A 21452-nucleotide genomic window follows, 5' to 3' on the forward strand; every position below is an offset into this window, starting at 1 on the left:
TGAAGCCTGTCAGATTCCCTGTTGGATGAACTTTCTGAGAGGGGGTGGTGGTAGCTTCACCATTTTGAATTATTTAAAATAAATCTCATTCTTCAAGCAAAAGTCGTTTGGTCTAATGAGGTAATGAAGCAACATATTATGGGTGCAGAAGACCAGACTTAACTGATCACTCTCATCTCTCTTTGTCTCTTACTCTGAGTTCCAAAAGTGACATTAAATGGAGTTGAGGAAAGCAGCATACCTGAAGGCAAGGCTTCAGATGAGTGCTTGGATAACTTGTACCCAGCAGAACACGCAATTCAGATTTATGTTTCCATCTCGAGAGATGAATTATCCAAAAATCAATATTGTGCTGGATGTGTCACATGGAAATTATAGTGTGTTTTATGTTTTCAAATCAAGAGATGACTGTTTGCTATTCTTAACCTTTATGGTTTTTTTGGGGGGGTAAATCAAGTGAAAGCTACTTTCCCCAAATTATAAACTGGCATAGCAAGCTAAACGAGTATAGGAATCATTCAATGAATGTCACAATGTAATTGGCTATGCCTGAAATGCTTTTATTCAAAAATTACATAGCAGCTCCCCTCCCCAAACCTGACTGGGGTTAAAGAGCTTTCAGAGGTTCCAAACTCTGATTTGTTGTGCTGGGTAACCAAGGATCTTGAGAATGATTATACTCCGTGGGATTTGCTACGGTGTAATCTTCTTGCTAAGAGATGTTTTCTCTTTTTATGTCTCTCACCAAGTAATATTCAGAATGCAATAAGGTTTTGTATGTTCTTGCTCATTATCTTAAAAAAAAAAGAAAAAAAAAGAAAAAAAAAGAAAAAACAGCACCACCCCACACACGCACATACACATACAAAAAGCCAAAAATAACCCTGTGCTGAATGGTAGCCTATTTACACTGACAAAATACAGCTTATTTGTAAGGATGTGATTATCTTTCCTATTTCCCACCTACAGGTGTCAATGATTGCATGCAAAGCTTCTTCCGCCTGGAAAGAGCCCACCCTCTGAAAGTGTATTCATATATTTAATTTGGAAGGATGATGCTGTAATCAGTGACCTCTCAAAATGGAATAAATGGAAGTGATATTGTAGCTGCACTCTGGTATCTGTCTAACGAGAAAAATATTGATGGCTGTGTTTCCAGAATTACACCATTTGTAAAAGCCCTGTTTGGGAAATAGTTTGTTGAAAGGCTACTGAAAATTCAAGGTGTAAAGGGACAAGAAAATCACAACTCGTATGTGATAAGTAATGTGGCTCATTGTCTATTTTTATTTTTTATTTTTTGTAACACTGGAATATTATTACCTTTTCTGTGTCATTTTTGGACCAAGAAATATGTCACTGCAAAATATTTAGCTATTGACTTAGCTGTGTGAGAAGCCCTGTTACTGAAGGAGGGGAGGAATTTTCAGCTCAGCTGGTGAAGTGTCCTAATCAGCAGTCCCTGAAGCTGGAGATGCGATGCATCCTCTCCCATGTCAACTTCTTTCCTTCAGGGTTGGACGTATCATCAGCACTCATGAAGAGAAGATGAGAGAAATTTCCTCAGTAGAGTACAGCTTACATCACAAGTCCAAGAAAGAAAGGTATAGCTCAGAGAAGTCCACGTGCTGATTAGGAAAACATTCTGCTTGATCAGTAAGGAGTTACTGAAAAATTAATGCCTACAGAAGATCTGAGGGCTTCAGTGTAAGAAACAGCTGTAGCAGTAACGTGAAAAGACCTCTTCTAAGTTAATTAAGTGCTAAGCCTAATACTGTTGCAAGCAAAATCTATAGGACCTGAGCTATATACTTGTCCACATTTCAGAGCACAGCAGAAATATTCTTAAAGACAACTGCTCGAGATGTCTTTTTTCTTGAGAACATGTGAGGCAAAATGCTGTGTATCTATTTTTAATGGGAAGTAATGAGGTTTTCAGCTGATGAAACTCGAACAGTGACTTCTGGGTGTCTCCAGCAGAGCTGATGACCACAAACAAGCTCTATCTGAATGCAGATCTCAAAAGAGCCAAGTATGCCAAGCAAGGGACAGGCTACTAAAGGCAGGTTTCTGTGGGTTTGGTAATAGTGTCCGACTTCTCCAGTCCCTAATAAGCCTTGAGCTCCAATTAAATATTTTTCAGCACATGGGCTATTTGCAACACCCCTTTTCCTCTCTCTTGTGGATTTGCTGCCACCTAATAACGTTTGAATACGTAGTGCAGTTTTCTGGGTTTTGGGGTTGGGATTTTTTTAGTGTTTTTTTTTTTTTGTGTGTGTGAGATAATTAGAGTTCTTTTTCCTTTAGTGAGTTACTGTTTATTTTCATATGAGAACTTAATATCATTCAGCCTAATCTCCTGCTGTCAAATCTGATTGATGGTTGCCAAAAAGCTAAAAAGATTGCTGGAGAAGCACAGTCACATGCACAGATAGTATTGGTAACATCTCCTGAAGAAACCAGGCTGAATAATTGGTTCTGGTTCCTGGATCCCTTGGCCACAAAGTGCCTGAGAACGGTTGAGCTGTTAGAGCAGCATGTCAGAACAGAGACTGAAGAATGGGGTTGGGGTCAAATCACCAGCCCGTGAAATTAATTTTCTCCTTTTATTTCATTTCAAGAAAAGAAAATAGTGGGGTTAGGATGCAGGATGGGGATGTTCAGAACTGTAGCTTTGGAGTTCAAAATGGGGAAAATACCATGAAAAAAATATTGAAAATGTTCCCATCTCTTCTCCCAATCTTTCCATATCGTGCTTCTTTCCTTTAAAAAGAAGAAAAAGACTGTACAGTATTCACGTGTGTGTGTGCGTTTTTAACATGCTTTCTCTTGTGATTGTCGTTTATTGACTTAAAGTTTATACAGATTCCCAGGCACCAAATGTTTTAGTGGGTCACCAGCTGGGTCTGTAGTTTTATAAGCTGTCTTCTTGCCAGGCTGTTCTCAGTAGATATAACCCTGTCAGGTGTGAGGTTATAAGGATGAAATAGAGAAAAGAAATAAATAGCAGAGGAGTAAAGAAAGGGAGAAGGCACAGGGAAGCGGGGCAGGTGGAAGAGGCTGCTGGTCCTCATGGAGGGCGTTTGTGCAATGCCCTGCACAGTGAGGTTTCCCTGAACCCCAACAAGGTACCGATATAGGGCTAGGGGTTCAGCGGGATGGCGATGCTAATTAAATCAAGTATTTTTTTTATCCTTTGCTTCTGTGTCAAAGGTACAACTGGCGTTGCTTTTGTCTCCCTCCTATAATGTTGAAAATTTTTATTGCGGTTACTTCGTTCTGTCTGTTTTTACCTGGTGGATAACTTTCCTCTGTGTATTATTAGCCTGTGACATTATTTCTTGAGCTGAATCTCTTTGTATTTTCTTCTGCTCTTCTTCAGAATCATTTTAGAGTCCTTTGCAATGTCTGTCTTGAGTGGTGTTTGCAGCTCCTCCTAAATTTAAATAATCTGTGAATTTAAATAACAGGAAGTTTGTTCCTTCTTCCGGAATGTTAATTATTACATTAAACAATCCAGATAGTACCCTTTCCATTTTCTGCATTACATTATATTAAAGCACAGTGGTAATTAGTTAATGAGCCCTTTATTTTTTTCATTTTTAGACCAGATCTGAAAATTAACATCCGCACAGAGCACTACGCATTAGCATGGCTCGGCCTCTGCTTAGTTAGGGAAGGCAAAATGCAAGCGCTGAATCACTGGCGGCTGCTGAACAGATGTGAAGGGAGAACTTAACCTGGGTTGCTTAAGGAAAATCACCTGCCTAATACAGGCAGATATCTATCTCACCACAGATAAAAGAAGGCCTCATCATTTTCTTTAGTGGGGATTTTACCAGGTTTAGTCACAAATTAGACTCCTACGAAGCAGGGAGGATGATTGGCAAGACTTTATTCTATTTGTTTTCTCCTTTTTCCTTTGAAACTCCTTTTGATTTCACCAATATAAAGAACAGGCAGACACATCAAATTAAAGGTTTGGATTGGGAGGATCAAACAAATCTTACCAGGCTGCAGGACAGAAGAGAAACTATTTGAAAAGTCAAGATGTTCATGTCATCTTCTCTCCTGTTCTTCCCCAAGATAATGGTAAAGGCTTTGCTAAAGTCACTAGAAGAATTTGGAGGTCTGCTCTAGCAAACAAGTAGGATTTCAGGTTTTGAAGAGTTTTAGCCCTACAGCAGTCTTGTGCCAGTGAGAAACTGAGGCACAAAGAGACAAAGTGATTTGGTGGTGGTGACAACAGGTAGAAGACGCCTCACCGCTGGGCCTCTGCATCCCCTTTTTTGATGAACTAATCCCATACAAAGTTGTGGAGGTCAAATATGTCCCATTTCCTTCATAGAAAAGGAAATTCACTCAGATTTTTCTGAACAAGGTGGCTTTGTTCAGAAAAGTGTGTGTGACAACTTCATTTCTCCTAGCTTGAGCTAAGAGGGAATCTTTTTCAAGCTTTCATACTTAATTCTTGAAAAAAGACTAGGGGTTATACTGTTGATCTTTTTAGAAGCATCTGGTATTATCCATTTTTAAAGAAAAAACTTAGGTTGTCCATTCACTTCCATCTATAAAGAGAATATATTTGCACTTGGACAGTCTTTTATGTCTGTATTTTAACGTAAATAGTACAAAAATATAACATGGAGACTGACAAATGCTATAGTTTTTCTATGATATATTTTGATCTTCTGTCTACATCTTCAAAGCATTCACTGGTTGAATTGTTTGTGAAGAAAGAAATGTATGGTAACAGCCCGTAATCTGTTTGCATAACTCCCGCATGGTCTGCTCCATTGCTGCTCGGGATGTGTCGTGTATGAAATATTGCTTTGTCACACCGGCAAGGAGATCTGAAATGGACTGGGTCTGTCTGAGAAGGGCATTTCATTCTGTGGCCTGTGCAAGAATAGTCTCTTTAGCTTTGTTCAAAATGATTTTAAAAAATCCTGGGGGAACGTTGACAATGACTTTTAAAAATGATGCTGTCTACGAAGCTTGGCTTTCTAGTTACATTTTATGAAATAAAAGAGAACAATTTGGGAAAATTACCTAGACACTTCAGTGCCTCTTTCCAGATGAAATGTGGATGGTTTTGTTTTTATTGAAAATCCCATAAGATCTTGTCAAATTTCTCTTTAAAAATCAACAAGAGACAACAAATGACATTACTGGTCATGCAGAATGACTCTGGATGACTCAGTTTTCTCAGTGCTCAAGTCCTGGACACATCTTGTCTCTGCTTTCCAGTTGGTGTTTTCTCCAGTGGTGTCTGGTGAGCACCTAGTTGATAGCACACTGAGCCTCTCATGGCAATAAGCAAACCCTTACAGACGTGCCAGAAGCATTTTCCCTTTGGTGTCACATTCTTTTTCCTTCTTTTTTTTTTTTTTTCTTTTTTACACCAGCTGGGATAACTATGGCAATCCAAAACTGAGTCTGTCTGTTGCCAAAAGATGTCCAAGTAGAATACTTTACCTGAAGTAAGATCAATTATGTTAAAAGGTCTGTTGCTCACTAGGGGGTCTCAGAGTCCCAAGGTACAATGAAATTTGTTGATTGAACTTCAGAAGTGTTTCCCCTCCGTGTACCTTTTTATTTTTTCTTTTCTTTTTTTTGCTTGCTTAATTGCTTCCTGTGTATTTCTGCTCTGTGGGAGAGTTACAGAGTGATTCTGAAACAGGAGGATGTCATATTTATTCTGTAGACATTAAGAGTTCTAATTACTCCCTGACGATTCTCATTCACAAAGCATTTTATTTATGATGCTTTTTCTTAAATGATTAAACATTTATTGGTTAAATGTTTGCTAAATGTAAGGGCATCACATCCTTGATGCTGGTTCCCAGTAGGAAAATAAGAATAAGAAAATAGTAGGTAGCTGTTACAGGAAAGTCTTTCCCAATAGACAGTAGCTATTTATCAGAAAGATAGAAGCTGGCCTGTTTTTATAAATATATATATAATTACACCACATATTTTTTTAATATGTGGTTCCGTCTAAATGGCTTTGGTTTTGTTGTTGTTGTTTATCATAGTTCCTGTTTCACAGCTGTTCTGTCTGCGCTTCAGCATGTAAATAAAACCTTTTGGGGTTTGACTTTGTAAAAATGTATCGCAGGTAGCTCGTTAGAGTTACTGCTTTGTTTCCAAATTGGCAACAGCATCTTTTTAAAGTTCTCACCTTCAGCCTGCTGGAGATCAAATGCAGTGTGTGCAAAGAAAGCCCAACTGAAGGACACAGAGTGGAAGTTAACCAGGGAAAAGCACTCAGCAGCTGCCCTAGAGATGTGGGTCTCATAAACGTTACATCTGCATTTTCAATTTGTTTTGGAACCCTTCCTTGCCTGCTGCTTTTTCTCCCTTCTTCCCTCATTTCATATTGACTCTTGGGACCCCAGTCTTCTAATTTGTTCTTCTCTTAATTGACAAAATTTCCCATATCTAATCCCTTAACAGCTCTGCTTTCTCACCAGCTCCCCCTTCTCCTTTTCGCACAGAGGCAGCTTGTTGAGATTACCACTCGTGTCCTGTTTCACAGCATTTTCAGCTAATTATTTCCTGTTTGCAAACCACCATCAGTGGGAGGGGTGACACTGGCATCTGATGCAAAATTCCTGAAAGATGGTGGCACCTGCACATCAGCTCCCATTCATGGCGTGGTTGCCTTGAGCATTGAATGACACTCTGTGTGTGTGTCCGAAAGCACGCTAGAGGTTGGCGTAGTCAGCGGGGAAATGCGTGCTGACTACTCAGGCAAGCCCTTATTCCAGCTCTCAAGTTCTCTGCTGAATCTCCCTCTCCACCCTTGGCAGGTTTGTCATATTCTGAATTTTTGGTAACTTGTTCTGTGCTCTCGATGTGAGACACATGCACATCCTAAAATGGTATTACTTTAATCTTGATGGAAATGAGGAAGAAATGATGGATCCTGCTGTCATCATTATGTCTTTTTTCATGAAACCAATAGCTTTTAAGGAAAAAAAAAAATGAATACAGAGGCAGCAAGGTAAATCACTCTTTGTAGTGAATAAACTATGTGAGCTAAAATAACCATGATCATCATAGATATTTTATTGTTCCGATAGAACACGACAAAACAAGAGAGAGAAAGCACTTACGGTGTACCCATGTAACGAGGGTGAAATGAAGCATCGAGCCCCACATGGACACGGGACTTGAGGTCATGCAAGTGCTATATTGAGGCCAAGCAAAAAGTCCTTTGAAAAGTGCTATCCTTCCCAGCGTAGTGTAGACAGGCAGTCAGAAGAGCTGCAGCAGCAGCGATGTGTATCAGTGGAGGAACAAAATGAAGTACAGTGGGCAGACAGCACAGCTTCACCATGGCATTGAAGGCCAAAGGGATAGCTGCTGGTCTAGGGAGACTGGGGCAGTTCAGAGATGTGGCTGGCCAGGCTACTAGCTTTACTCCTTGCATCAGGGACTGGGTAAATCATGTTATTCTGGGGTTTATTGTCTCAGTCCTCCAGTCGTTGACCAGCTCTTGAGGGCTGAACATCACCTGAAATGCATTTTTCAGTGCTGAGTGACAGGAAAGTTTGGAAAGCCTTAAATGTGCAACTCTTTGTATGTCAGGAGCAGGCTGTGTGGGGGGCTGCAGATAAAAAGACGCGATGGAATTGATTTCTTCAAAGCATTTTTATTTCCTGTGCCTACTGTACTGCATAATGTGTAAATTTCGAACAGCTCCACCAAATCCAGAGATGGATGGCATTTACTCTACTGCGGGCAAGATCGGAGTGAGGCAGGAAGATGTATGCGTTTTAGTGCCTGTAACATTATGTATTATGCACACAACCCGACAATTCCTGAGCTCAGTTCCTGCTGTTAAGTGCCTTCCTCACAACCTGCAAAGGCAGATTCTTTAATTAACCTTTAAATGATAATTATTTCACTGGCAGTGCACCAAGCCAGAATCAAAGTAACTCAGTTCCTACTGTATTAGACTTGTCTCCTGAAGATATGTTAGATTACCTGGAGTAACTTAGCGAAGCCGAAGGCTGCTTCACCTACTTGTTTGTGCTGTATCCTAGCAGATCTGTGGGCAGATAGGGTAGAGATGGGGGATTATATGGGGCAGGGCAGATGATTAGCTTTCCTGAGAAACTTGTCGAGTGGAAAAGGCAGATAATGCACTTGGAAGTCATTGGCGGAACAGCACAAAAATGTACTGGGGAGTGCAAAGGAAAACCGTGTCCAGCTGCTGTGACTTTGGAAATGACCTAAACGGACCTTACTGTGACAAGCACTGCTGTGCAGATAGAGAAAGACTTGCTGCGATGCTTGAGACATACATCTAGATAGTATTAAATGAGTGGTATCACTTGCTGTCACTTTTATGAGCTGAGCACGGAGTAGTTCGGTCGCATAGGTGGCTAGATGACATACTTGGCCTTTTGGAGCTGCAAGGAGCCATAGGGGAAGTCCTCTCAAAATGAGGGAGGTAAACTGATGTCTCAGGCATTTAGCATGTTTAATTTCTAGACTATTCCCTCAGTCCTCACTGAACTTTATGCAGTGAGTCTATGTTATATCCTGAAAGTTCAGTACCATCACCTGAACCAAACACATCAAGAAGTGCTAAATAAGCAAGGAGATAGAGGCAGATTTTTACCTCCTTCAGTCATCTCATAGTGTTGTGTCCATGAAAACTATGGTAGAATTGACTTGCTCAGCCTGGGATAGAGGTGTCAGAGAGGTGAAGGTATGTGTCTAAATACACTGATTATTCCCTGCAGATACATCATTTTGGGGAAGGCAATGATGTCAGGGTGAGCAGCTTCCCTTTTCCCGACATACTTACTCAGTCCTCCAAGTCTACAGGAAGCAACTACCACGCGATAAAGGAAGGAAAATGATGGATAAACCACCCTCTGCTTTCAGGACATTTTCCATAATCTGACTGGAAATGTCCTTGAGGGTGATGGTGCTGCCCTTTGTTATTGAAGTCCAAACTGTCCCAAGAAGCTGGATGCTGCCACCTTCTCTGCCTTTCTGATTCTCTCAGCAGCACGTCTCTCTAGAGGTGTGCTTTACCCTTCACTTATAGCCACATTGTGGTTTTGCATACAATTCACTGGTTCCCATTTATTCCCACATGCTCATCAGCAAGTCTCTCATCTGAATGACTAGAATATATTGCTGTCTCCAGGCTAGTAAAGTAAGAATAAATGGATGCGACCGCATTCGTTATCTCCATACTGCAGAAACTTCTGTCAATCCCTGAGATAGACTGGGCAGAAGCTGAATGCATAACAAGATCATTTGGGGTCATGGTACAATGATTAGATTCCTACAGCCTGTGTTACTGTAGATTAGTACTCTGGCTCCCTGGAGGAAAAACAAATTTGAAATCCTATGCTACAGCCAGATGCCAGGCAGGCCATCGTGAACAGTACGTGAACCTGAGAAAAACATGCGTCCTTTTAAGGTACTGAGATCTTTTCCCAGCAAACCCTAATCTCAATCCTAAAAGGAAAGCTCAGTTCATCTTGCGATGCTGTGCTGCAAATGGCACATCTCTGACTACTTCCTGAGGTCGCAGCTGTGGTTTGGTAAGCTTTAGGAAGTGGTGCTTTTTCTTGAAAGAGGGAGAAGGGTCAGAAATGCACAAAAGCCCTAACTCAGTGACAGAAAGTTTTCGAAAGCTTTGTGGAAAAGCCCAGACAAGACTGTCAAGGGATGGCCTTTGTGTCACGGAATCAGTTATGCTATCCCCTGAATACGCGTGTGAGGGACCTCGATGTACTGCCTAGAAACAAATGAGTGCAGGACATGAGATAGTCCAGGGAGATGATCTTTATTCACCACTGGCAAAGGGAAGTTTTTCAGTTATTGAACATCTGGCTGTAGTTTCGTAGCTTTCTGATTACATAGTAAAATGCATTCTGCGGGTCAAAACTAATATTCATTTCTAGTTTGTATATTTGCTCCTGGGACAGGGGTTTATCAGTGTTCGTCTACCATGTAATTTTTGCAGCACGGTAGCTGCTCTGGATATGGTTTGGCTTAGGGAGAAAACTGGCTTAGCCCGATCTACAGGCAGCCCCTCAGAGTGCTTGAGAGCAAGTGGTTTTGTCCGAAGCCTTGGCATCGTGTAATGAGAGAAGTTCAGATTTCTCTAGACACGCTGCCTGCCTTCCATGGAGAAATACAGTTGTGGGAAGCCGAATTTCGAATACGAGCATCAAACAGGGAAGTATAATTAAGCCCCATATCATAAGAAGAACAAAATCATTCTCCTAACAGGGCACAAACCCAAACAACTCCCGGTTCCTGCGTTTTTTATGTGGCAAAAGAAAGAGAAACATTTCATCCTGCCAAAAAAACCAAAAACAACAACAAAAAAGGTGTTAGCGAATGTGATCTTATTCCAGCAATGCCCAACCTAAGAGAACAATTTGTGCTTCTGCCAGTAGATACGGCAATTGGATACTATTTTGTAGCAGCAGAATTGTTGTAACTGCTGTGGAGGCACAGCGTGCTGCTAAAAACCTGGCAACTTTTATGAAAGCCGTTTATATTACTGTAGGCTTTCTATAAACAGTGGCAATAAAAACCTAAACTGTTTTAGGAATAAGATGCAGATATTAGAGATGAGTTTTTCTGCAACAGTAATGCCTTTTGGCAAGCGTGCCGGCATTTAAAGAAAAAATAAAAATAAAATAAAATAAAAAAAGTATCTCTTAGAGATAGAAACTATCTCGCCGCAGCCTCGACAGCGAGCAGAACCACTTCCCCAAGAGAGAGCACCGGCTGCAGAAATTACACGGAATTGATTTTCTTACTAATCGTAGACGAGAATGGGGGTAGAGTGCTCCTCCCGGGTAGCGAAGGCATCTTTTTTATGGAAGGATAGTCAGAGGGGAAGGAGCAAGTTTCTTGGCTGCCCTCTGATGCATCGCTCCACTAGGTAGAGCACAGCTTTCCAGATATTTATGTCAACACATTTGAACTCATATATTAGGAGCTGAAGACTGATTTTTTCATTTGGTTGCTTGGTTTGTTGTTGTTGTTTTGGTTTTTTTTCTGGAGCTCTCGCACACTAGAGTTTTCCTTTGGGTTCCAGTGGATTTTCTAATGGAAGCTGGGGAACCAGCCCGGTCATTTTTGGGCCTCACTGTAACAGGTCAGATCTGATGTTAAGGATGTATATTTGAAAGCTTTGAACTACATTAGTTTTGCTAGTTGTCATTCTAGGCATAGTTTCTATTGGTTTGTAGAGTTAGAGCGGTTTTCTTTCAGAGTCAGCTTCAAAACAAACTGTCTCCAGAAAATCCCTGAGATGAAAAGGGCTGGAGGCTAAGAAATGTGCTTGGTTTAGTTTTATATTCTTCAATAGGCATCTTTTTTTTGGTCACCGCTGGAAACTGGTTACTAGGCTTTGCTCTGAGCTCTTGAAGCTGTTCCCTTATTCTTGTTTTCTTGTGTACTGGTGACACTTGCCAGCCAAACAGCTGCTGGGCAAAAAGATGGGGAACACAATGGGAACTATCTTGCTATTTTTAAGCTCCAAAATCTTTTCATTCAAGAACAGCTGTATGCTGGCAAATCAGTCATGTAGACAGACGCTGCTACATGTGGTGAGAAAAATTCTTCTATCCCAAAGGCCCTCCCTTTTAAAGGAGGTATGCATGTCTGCTTTACGCTTTCCTGTGCGATTTGAAATATTAATACAATCCCACACATGGCCAACAGCAGGGAATTTGGAAAATTTGAGATATTGCAAATTTATGGGAGACCTACAGTCATTTACACTTAATCATGGGCTAATGGAGAAGTGTGGGAGCTGCCTGTGAAGTGTGGGGACATGTTCCCAACAGAAGGCTGCTGCAAATGCATCGGGCGCCTGCTCCCCAGCACGGCAGTACGGCCGGCGTTCGCAGAAGTGTGTCGAAGGTTAGGTTGGAGTTCATTGTCTGCAGCACTAAAATTATGCCTACCTAAACTGTGTTCTATGCCTACTATTTATCCTATCTGGAGCAAGATAACAAGAGGCTGTGATATCCGCGCCCACACTCTCGATCTTAAGTGATTATTTCTCCCACTTTGTTGGAGGCTGTGAATATAAATATGATTATATATAGTTTTCCCCCTATTTCCTTATTGTTCCCCAGAAGCGTGAATTCTATCTGCCGCATTTAGTATTAGCTATCTTGCAGAGCTGGGTACAATGTATAACACTTCTTTTTTTTTTTTTTTTTTAAATGGGACTTTTTTTCCCCTTGTATTTGTGGACTGCTGGCGAACAGATCGCTGTTTTCTTAAAGTTATTCAGTATGAGAATAATTAGGGACATTAAAGCACGGAGATTGAGGGGAAAATGGAAGAGGAAGGATGATTTGCTGGCTGTATATAGCTTCTTTTGGGATGGTGTTTACTGAGCACTGAGATTCAACATTCAGGCTGTTTGCATTGGATTCTCTAACTTCAAGGCTTTGTTTCTCCTGTTTGAACAGTAAGCAATCAAGAATCAACGCAACAGAGCTTTTTTCAAAAATAATTGGTCTCTCTACGTTAAATCTGAAATATTCACTTACAATTGAATTTTTGCATAGAAGTTTAAGTCCATACATGAATTTGTGAGAATTGGGTGATGTGACTTCTAGGGGTTTATGAATATATCTTAAGGAAGTCAGTTAAATGTTTGCTGAAAAACGTGCAGAACATATCTTTTTCCAGGCTAATCATTAAATAAATGTTTCTGCAATTTTTCAGTTGCTGAGGAAACAAATCCAAAAACTAACCAGGAGTCAGTCTGCTATTAGTAGTATCAGTAACTAGATATGCCAAATCTATTTGAGGAGAGATGTGGAGCTGGGAGAGACAGTCTGTGCTGCCTCCATAACCCTCACCTCTTTTCCCAAGTGAGGACTTAAACATGGAGCTCTAGTGTACGCCCATGGGCTGCTTTTGAAAGCTGATTTCAAAACCAGCCAGTGGAGGCTGAAGCAACGTGAGACAGCTCTCGGCACGTAGGGGTGTGCTGCCATTTGGGCTGCCTTAAGATACCTGAGCATCTCTGAGCAGTGGGCCAAGGGGAAAGAAAAAGGACCTTCAGGGCAACAGAACCTCTCTAAAGGAGTAGCTGGGTGTCGGTCAGCATATCCTACAGCTTTTTTTTATAGAATCACAGCATTGCTGAGGTTGGAAGGCACCTCTGGGTATCATCTAGTTGAAACCTACTGCTCAAAGTAGGGACAGCTAGGGCAGGTTGCCCACAGCCATGTGCAGTTGTTTTTCAAGCACCTCCAGGGACGGAGGCTCCACAACATCTCTTTGCAACCTTTTCCAGTCCTTCATCACCCTAACAGTAAAAAATTTTTTTCTTATATTTTGAAGTATTTGGACAACAGGGTGGCTGGGATTAGAAGTCCTGTTACGGCTAACTTGAGTCCTGGGGACACCAGCCACTGTTCAGTGACATGTCGAGGTCCTTCTTTGCACGTCAGTGATCTTGACAGTGGGAAGTGCAGGCAGCTTTGTGCAGGGCTGGGCACAACCTTCGAAGGACAAGAGAGGTGTCAAATCAGTGTCCTTGTAGTTGCTAAAATCGGAGCATGTTGCATTAAATTCCTGGTGGTCAGACTCCTGTGATTGGTAAGGTGATGTGATTTTCATTTAGCTGATGCTCAGATTTCCTTGTGTCCGCCAAGACACCTTATGTTTCCCAGTATATGCTGTTACATTTAGAAACAGATGCCACCTGTCCCATGGGACACACTGTTTCAGGGGGCAGGGAATTGTACCTGTCACTTCCCTGCCTCTACTAGGGGCGCAGGAGATGGGAGATCTCACCCAACCTCTATGCAAGGGAAAGAACAGCAGCGTCTTATAAAATTCCTAAAATTTGCTAGTGGCATAAACATGCAGGAGCAATTCACAAAGCAGGTAGGAATCAGTTATGCTATAGGCAGACACCCTAGGCGAGAACACGTTGATGAGGCCTTTTACAAGGAAATAGAAAAAAAGAGCAAATAGCTTTCATATTCAGTGCAGCAGCCCAAGGATGTGGCTGCACGAACTGGTTAACGCGAGGCAAACAGGGGTGTGAATGTAGAGCAAGCAATCCTGCGGTCGCTGCCTGAGAGCTCGCTGTTCCCGGCAGTGAACGCAAAGCAGCTCGTTCGTTTTCTCGCGGCGTGTGGAGCAGGCTCACGGCCAGCTAATGTGCTATACATCCTCCACACCCAGGCTCGCCTCTGGTCCTCACAGCCCATGTGATATGTAAGTAAATCAGTATGTCCACCTGACAAGTTTGTTTCAGGCGGGGAAATTTCTCAATAGGAGATCCATATTTTGCCGAGGAAGTGGGAAAGGTCCCAGGCTTTAATAAGGTAATAGCATCAGAACCGACCTGCTGGGACCAAGGGTCCGTCCTGTCTGGGACTGTCACTGAAGGGGTCAGGGGGATGATGTGAGCCTGAGTGTTGTCTGCAGGTGGTTCTCCTCATGCTTTCCTGTGTCTGCAGTCACTGCGTTAGCCACGTGAGAGGGCACATCCTTGCCTATTCCGTTCGGTATCTGTTGGGGCCTGTTGACCGTGATTTATTTTATCTGTTTTGAAGCTGCTGCTGCTGCTTTCTGCCTCCAGTCTCCCCGAGGCAGCAAATTTTGTGGGTTTTTTGTTTGTTTTTTTCTTTTTTTATTTATACACAGCAGTGTAGCTTTGGCCTCCCCTGAAGATCAACGCTCTAGCCAGTACACACCTCATGGAATGGCCCTTGGTACCTTTTCCAGTGAAGGAAGCCAGCCACCAGCTCCCTTCCAGCCATTCTCTGACTTTCTTTCATCTTTCCACAACAAAAGCAGCAACAAAACCACAGTTCACCCAATGGCAGGTTAAGAAGGGTTGCAGCATCTCTTTCTGCTCCAAGATGGAGCTGCATCCCTGCTTAACAGAAGTAATTAAAAGAGGCACTGTCACCGTGCTCTGAGAGTTGTATTCTTTTACCTTATGACCACTGGATACTCAGGAACTTGCTGACTGTCACAGCTAGAACAAAGCTATGAGGGGGGGAAAAAAAGTCTATACCAATTGCTATTTATATATTTGTGTATATCCAGGATATGGCTCTGCCTGACATAAGCTCAGCGTAGGACAAAATACGATTCCATGATTCTGAACCCTTTAAGAAAGGGAACATGTATCTTTCTCTTTCTTCTACAAACAAAATGTGCCGTAAGTGCTTAACAACTAAAATGATGCGGCGACCTGCTACAATGAGCAGGAACGTCACCTTCTATCAGCATCACACCAATCAAGTTTCATTAGCAAGAACAATCACAGAAAGGGAATTTCAAAGCCATGCATGTAGTGGTGGAAACAGGATTTCAAGCTAGTGCTCCATCAAAGAGACTGCGGAAACAGTGCCATGTGATTCCTCTGACCCTTTGAACAAAATGATAGCTCAAATAACTCATAATAATCCATAGGGTTAATATTTGAAGCAACGAAATCAATGTAGAATTCTGAATAATGAATATGTTTGAGGAACTCTATCCTCCCCAGAGATGAGCAAAAATAAAAGGTTAAATTTATCAGGCACACTATTGGGAATTCACTGAATTCTGTTCTGTGGGAAGTGATGTGGGTAGATATCTTTCCACTGCAGATCCACATAGCAACTTTAGTAGAAATAATTTAAACCTGCTAATTCCACTGCTGTTATAAGAACTTTGCCATTTTGTACCAGCTGGAGTTGGTGAAATTTTGCTGCTTGCTAGTGCAAGCACTTGATCAGTCCCTTTGATTATAACTTTTACAGCATTTCGGAACAGGAATAAAAGGATTCCAACTTGCCGTTAAAACTAAATGATTATGTTTTCTTGCCTTGAGAGGAGCACAGGAAAATGAGAATTTGTTTTTTGTTGACATTTCTCTGATTTTTTTTTTCATCATTTTTCTTTACAGAAAGCTTAGGAAAGGAAGAGTGTTCCATGAAAGTACGTCTCTTATTTAAAAAAAAGTTCTATAGAAGCAAAAAGATTCAAAAGACTATTTGTCCTCAGACAACCTGATGCTCAGATGTAGTCCATCCCCCTGAGAAAATTTCATTTTGATTTATTTGGCTATGAGGGAAAGCAGGCTCTAGAACTCCCTTGTTGGCTCTTTCCACTTGGGATGTTGCTAATATGATTCCTGTGAGATTTGCTGGCCTGTTCTGCAATTATCTGAAGTGTAGATTTGTTCTGAAAAAAAGCAGATCTAGAGAATAAATTATGTTCCTCTGGTGTACCTCTTACTCTTTCTTTGCTTGGAGAAAGCTCCCTTTGAAAAGGCTGGAAATAGTGGGTGTTTTGTGTCGGCTGGCACCAAACGTAGTGTGATTTGTGACTTGAGGTTGTTGGGATGCTTCTCTGCAGTCTCATGGCCTGGGAGCCAGCTTGGAAACAGGGCTGGCAATCACAAGAATTTCTCTCCCATTTTTGCTCTCCACGTGGCTGATAGTCTTTCTTCTTGCCCCAGAGAAATCTCACTGCCTGTGTGTAAAACATAATTGATTTCTTTGACTTCATCTATTTACATTGTGACAAATCCTTTTTAATCAGGCTATTTACTGAATTTGTTTTCTCCAGAAATAGCATAGCGCTAACTTGTGACAAATGACATTTCAGCTTGTGACATCTCTCACTTAAATTAGTTTCAAGTGATTCGGTGTAAATTCGTGATTACATTAAGCATGAATTTTAAAATAATATTTTGTCATTCAGTATTTCACACAGTAATGAGATTGACTTCCTTCCCATCTTACCTTTCTTTGGCAGTGTGCAGTGAGCTCAGTGACTTCAAGGGCTAAACCATTAAGGTTTTGTAAGGAAGAGCTAAGAGTTAAATCTTAGAGCATTAAGAAGAAAAGATGACAGAAGCATGTCACAATAAATCCAGGTTCTTAAGGACCTGTTAAGGGGAGTGGGTGGGAAGATCCTTAGTAATCTTTATATATCTGACAGGTATCAAAGAGTAGTGTGTATCAGTGTATCACTCAAGTGCACTCTAATCCTGCTTTGAAGTCTTAATAATCTGTAGGGTTTCATGCATTAAGCTGTTTCATCTGTATGCTAGTAAATAATGTTTAAAAAACATAAAAATTCAGGAGTTCAAGAAGGAAACATAAAAAAAAAGAGAAAGCAATTGGTTAAGACTAAGTAGGGGGTTAACAAATAAAAATATTCGCTTTCAAAAGACTGATGAGAATAAGACATCAGCATGTCTCCATTTCTCACCAGGCAGGCAGAAAAACAGACTTGACCCAAGAGCAGGCCACCTCTGGTTTAGGTGTTGCTTATGGTGCTCGTTTGGCCTCTGCCTGAGCCAGGATTAATCCATACCCTGAGGTCCAGAGAGGAGATTTTTTTTGCCCTGCTCTCAGCAGTGGACATTGGTCTCTTCCCACCATATGCAGAAACCCTGTTGGAGGGCCAGCCCCTGCGGCTTCTTTCCGTGAACAGTGTGGACAAGACCCCTGCAAAAACACTTGCGACAAAAGAGTTGAGGCCAGCGCTTGATGTACGGCTTGCGCTGGATATGTCCCAGATAGAAAGACTGCCCATGCATGTCACGACGGCAATGGGTTGGCAACTTCTCCCGGCCCTCCAGGATAGGCTTGGTGGGCAATTTGAAAGCGTTATTCTCTATCGGCAACTCACATACCCTCTTACCACGGGCAGAAAGCTCTCAAACTGCTTACTATATAAAGAGGGAGCTTTATTTAGTGCAGTCACATGGAAATGACAGGTTTTTCCCATTCCCACGGTGATGCAGCTCTTCTGCTGACTAAAAACTCAGCTAAGCTAAATATTATTTAAGATGTCGGTATTATATTATACTAGATTTCAACTGTGTGCTACTACATATATTGAGGCTTCTTAAAAAAAAATTGTATTAAGGAGCAGCTGTAGTGTCTACCTCAAAATGTTGTAAAAGTTATCAGATCCCAAGAGATCATGAGAAATCAGAGAAGTGTTAGGGTTCTTTTAATAGCAATAAAAGCCTAGTTTTATTTTTATGGATTTTTTTTATCATTTCAAAGTATTCAATTTACACCTAAGTCGGATTTTCTGTCTTTTCTCCAAAATCAGGAGGAATAAGATCTACTTAAAAACAGTGAAAAAGACAAAAAAAGGAAAATGAGGGCAGAAGTCTCAATTATTTCAATGTTGTTGGACTTGAAACATCAAATATTTTGATGTATGAGTTATGAAAGCCAGAAATGCTATGCTGGGCTCTTTGTTAGGAAAAAAAGAAATCTCACTGAATGATAGATATGTCCCATTTTATTTAAAAAAACAAAACAGTAGCATTCCTTCAAGAAAGAAATAATGAATATCAATTAATCATTATTATTCCAGTTGCATGTGATTATTACTTGGGTTTTATTGGAGAAATTTGTTTTTTCATATATGTTGTTTTTATTAAATCATTGTGTTTAGCCAGAATGCATCTTAAAAGTTAGTCGCTTTGACAAATAACCACTTACAAGTACCAGGGAAAAATTAGGCTGTGGCAAAAACCGTAAGTTTTTGTTGTACTGTGACTTCTGACTTTAGTTACTAGAAACCCTTTTTGGTGTTTTCAGCTTTTGTTCTGATGATTCCGTCTCTTTCTTTCAACAGTATAACAACAAGGCACATAATTTTAGACTTCAAAAACTCTTTCTATACATTTCATTTTATTTTGGTTTGCTTTTGTCTCTGTTTCGAAGTCACTGCCTTTGACAAGCAGTCAATCTTCAATACAAGCATTATGATTTATAGCTCATACAACTGGATCAAAAAAGCTTGTGAGGTTCAGGTTGTTATATCTTTCTTCTCCAGGACTACAGCATATAAATAACCATAGAAATTTTAGGCCGAAAATGGTAATAAAAAGTCACATATCTTGACTTCTGTATTTAGCTACTAAAAAGCAGGAAAGAACATTTAATATGTATGGAAATTTCAACTCTAAATTGGAAACTTTATTTATTGATCCCGATAGGCTTCTTAAGACTATTACAAATGTGAACAAACAGAAATAATACTGAACTCAAATGTTATTCTGAAACTCATTTCAGTGGTGAGACATCACTGATAAAAATGAAAATACCCTGGGTAGAAGGAGGACTTTCCATGTTGCAAGAAGCCATTGCATCCATTAGCTTTAAGTCTTGATCCACTCTACTCTGCTTTCCACACGAGGCAGTTTTATATGAAACCTACGGCAGCAGTTCTGCCTTTTTGGGATTCATGTGTTATAGAAAGGCTGGATCCTGCCCTATTCCCCATGCTGGGTAGCAGTGTAACTGCTGCCTGGTGCCCCGATAGTAAATAGGATGGTACTGGCGGGTGATGAGGGATAATTTTACAACTGGAACGCTATATGTTTACATGCATTTGTTTTAAGCAAAATAAATAAGATTATAAGAAAAATTCAATATAAAAGGGTAATACCTGAGGCACATCTACAGTTATTTGTTTGGGAAATATCTACTATGGCCATAAGTACCATAATTCTGACATATCTTCCAAATACAGTTAGCCCTTGAGAGCGATAACGATACAGCTGTTCCTCTTGCATAAGCAAATTTCAAATTAATTTCTGTAGAGTTATACAAGAGCCAAGAAATAAAAATACATTAAAAATGTTGGAATTTTTTGGCAGTGAGAACAGAGAAAAAGTCTGAAATTTGAGTAACATTTAAAAAAAAAAAAGGTATCTTTCATAGAGGAGTCAAAGATTCCTCTAGGACAAAATTTAGATTTGTTTCCAGCTTGCTCCCTGCCGGTGATATCTTTTGACCTCGTCAGCTGTAGACCTCCCTAGGCTAGAAAATATTGGCTGGGTCCAACAAACTGCTCTTTGGGGAGGCAATGAAGCTCATATGCTAGGAATAAAGTTAGCATAAGAAGGCAGCTGAACGAATGGCAGGAAACCAGCCAAGCAGTCAATCAGTTTTTTGTAAGTCTCATCTAAACTTCTGACAGACCTGATAGGTCTTGGCTGGCAATTCCCAGTCAGTCCGTGGAAACTATTCCGTGTTTGTGAAAATTTTCAATCACTTGCAATGGCTTTTAGATGACTCATGTTGTAGTAGGAACCTTCGGGAAGGAGGGTGTTGGAAGGGGAAAAGTAAAGAGGAGGCGACCATAATCTTGCATTAGTTGAATTTTCTATGCTGTTTGTGTCCCAATTAAGTCCTATTTACTGCTACTTTTAGCTGTAAAATTCCTTATCGCAAAGTGTCTGGAGAGTGCCAATGTGGTGGGAAATATGGGTCTTCATAAACCAGGAAGAGCTGAGCTTGTTGGTTGGATTCTGTCTTCAAGGTGTCCGAATTGCAGATGAACAGAGTTGTTTCCATTAAAAATCTTTTCATTGTCTGAGCAGAGACTAAAAAAATGTTAGAAATAACAGATAAAGAAACAAAGGAGTCAGTGGGTGAAATACTAAAGAACAAAAATACTGGTGAAAAAGCTATGATTAAACATTTTTTCTGAAAAAAATGTCTCTGCGGACAGAGTAGCTTTTTTACAGAACATCCGTGTTTGTCCAACACATTTAGATTTTTTGAGAACTGACAGAAGTAGTTAAAATATTCTCAGCTATGAGGAAAAAAGCTAATCCCCAATCAAAACAATATCATAGAGGTCTCCGAGTGCAGAGGAAATTTCAGTCTTTTCCGAAGTATAGCAAAAACCAAATCATATTCCTATAAATTGAGGATTTTAAAACAAAATATTATTTTCCATTAGTAAAAGTGTTTTCAACTTTGTGACTTTTTAAACTGAGGAGCTGTCAAGAAGAAACACTTTGAGCTAATCCATTGCATTTATATCTCTCTAAAAGAGGTTGAATTCGGAGTATCGATTTGCTTTAAAAAAAAAAAAAAGCCCTTACAGTCTCTCTAAGCCTTCTACATTTAAAACTTTCTAACTTCAAGGATTTATTGTACAGCAGATTTAAATCTGACATTTGGAGTAAATTTCAAGAGATCTCAGAAGAACCTGAGCTCTACAAGTCTGTGATACCCTTTAAAAACTAACAGCTGAGTCACTCTAGTCCAGATCTGCATTAAAGAAGGCAGAGCTGGGTAATTTGATGTTCTCTGGCTTCAGATTTGTGGACTGTTATATCCAATCAGTATAATCATTACAGTGATACGCACAAAAAAAATGCTGTTGCTTATTCTGCAACACCATCTCTGCCACATTAACATAATAACAAGTGTGGGGCTCCAACGATGTCACGCAATTTGAATTACTTAGTACGGTACGAGTATATATAAACAAATAGGCCAAACTTTTTCCTGCTTGAAAGAAATTACATTAAAATAGCAGCATTCCGGCCCATGCAATCTGTAAACCCACTTAACAAGCCGTCAGTGTGTTTTATCAGTCCTGCCTTGTCCTATGAGCCATACAATATTTTGTACCCTTTTCAAAAAACCTCC

Source organism: Larus michahellis, chromosome 7, assembly GCF_964199755.1.
Source record: "Larus michahellis chromosome 7, bLarMic1.1, whole genome shotgun sequence".
Lineage (NCBI taxonomy): Eukaryota > Metazoa > Chordata > Aves > Charadriiformes > Laridae > Larus > Larus michahellis.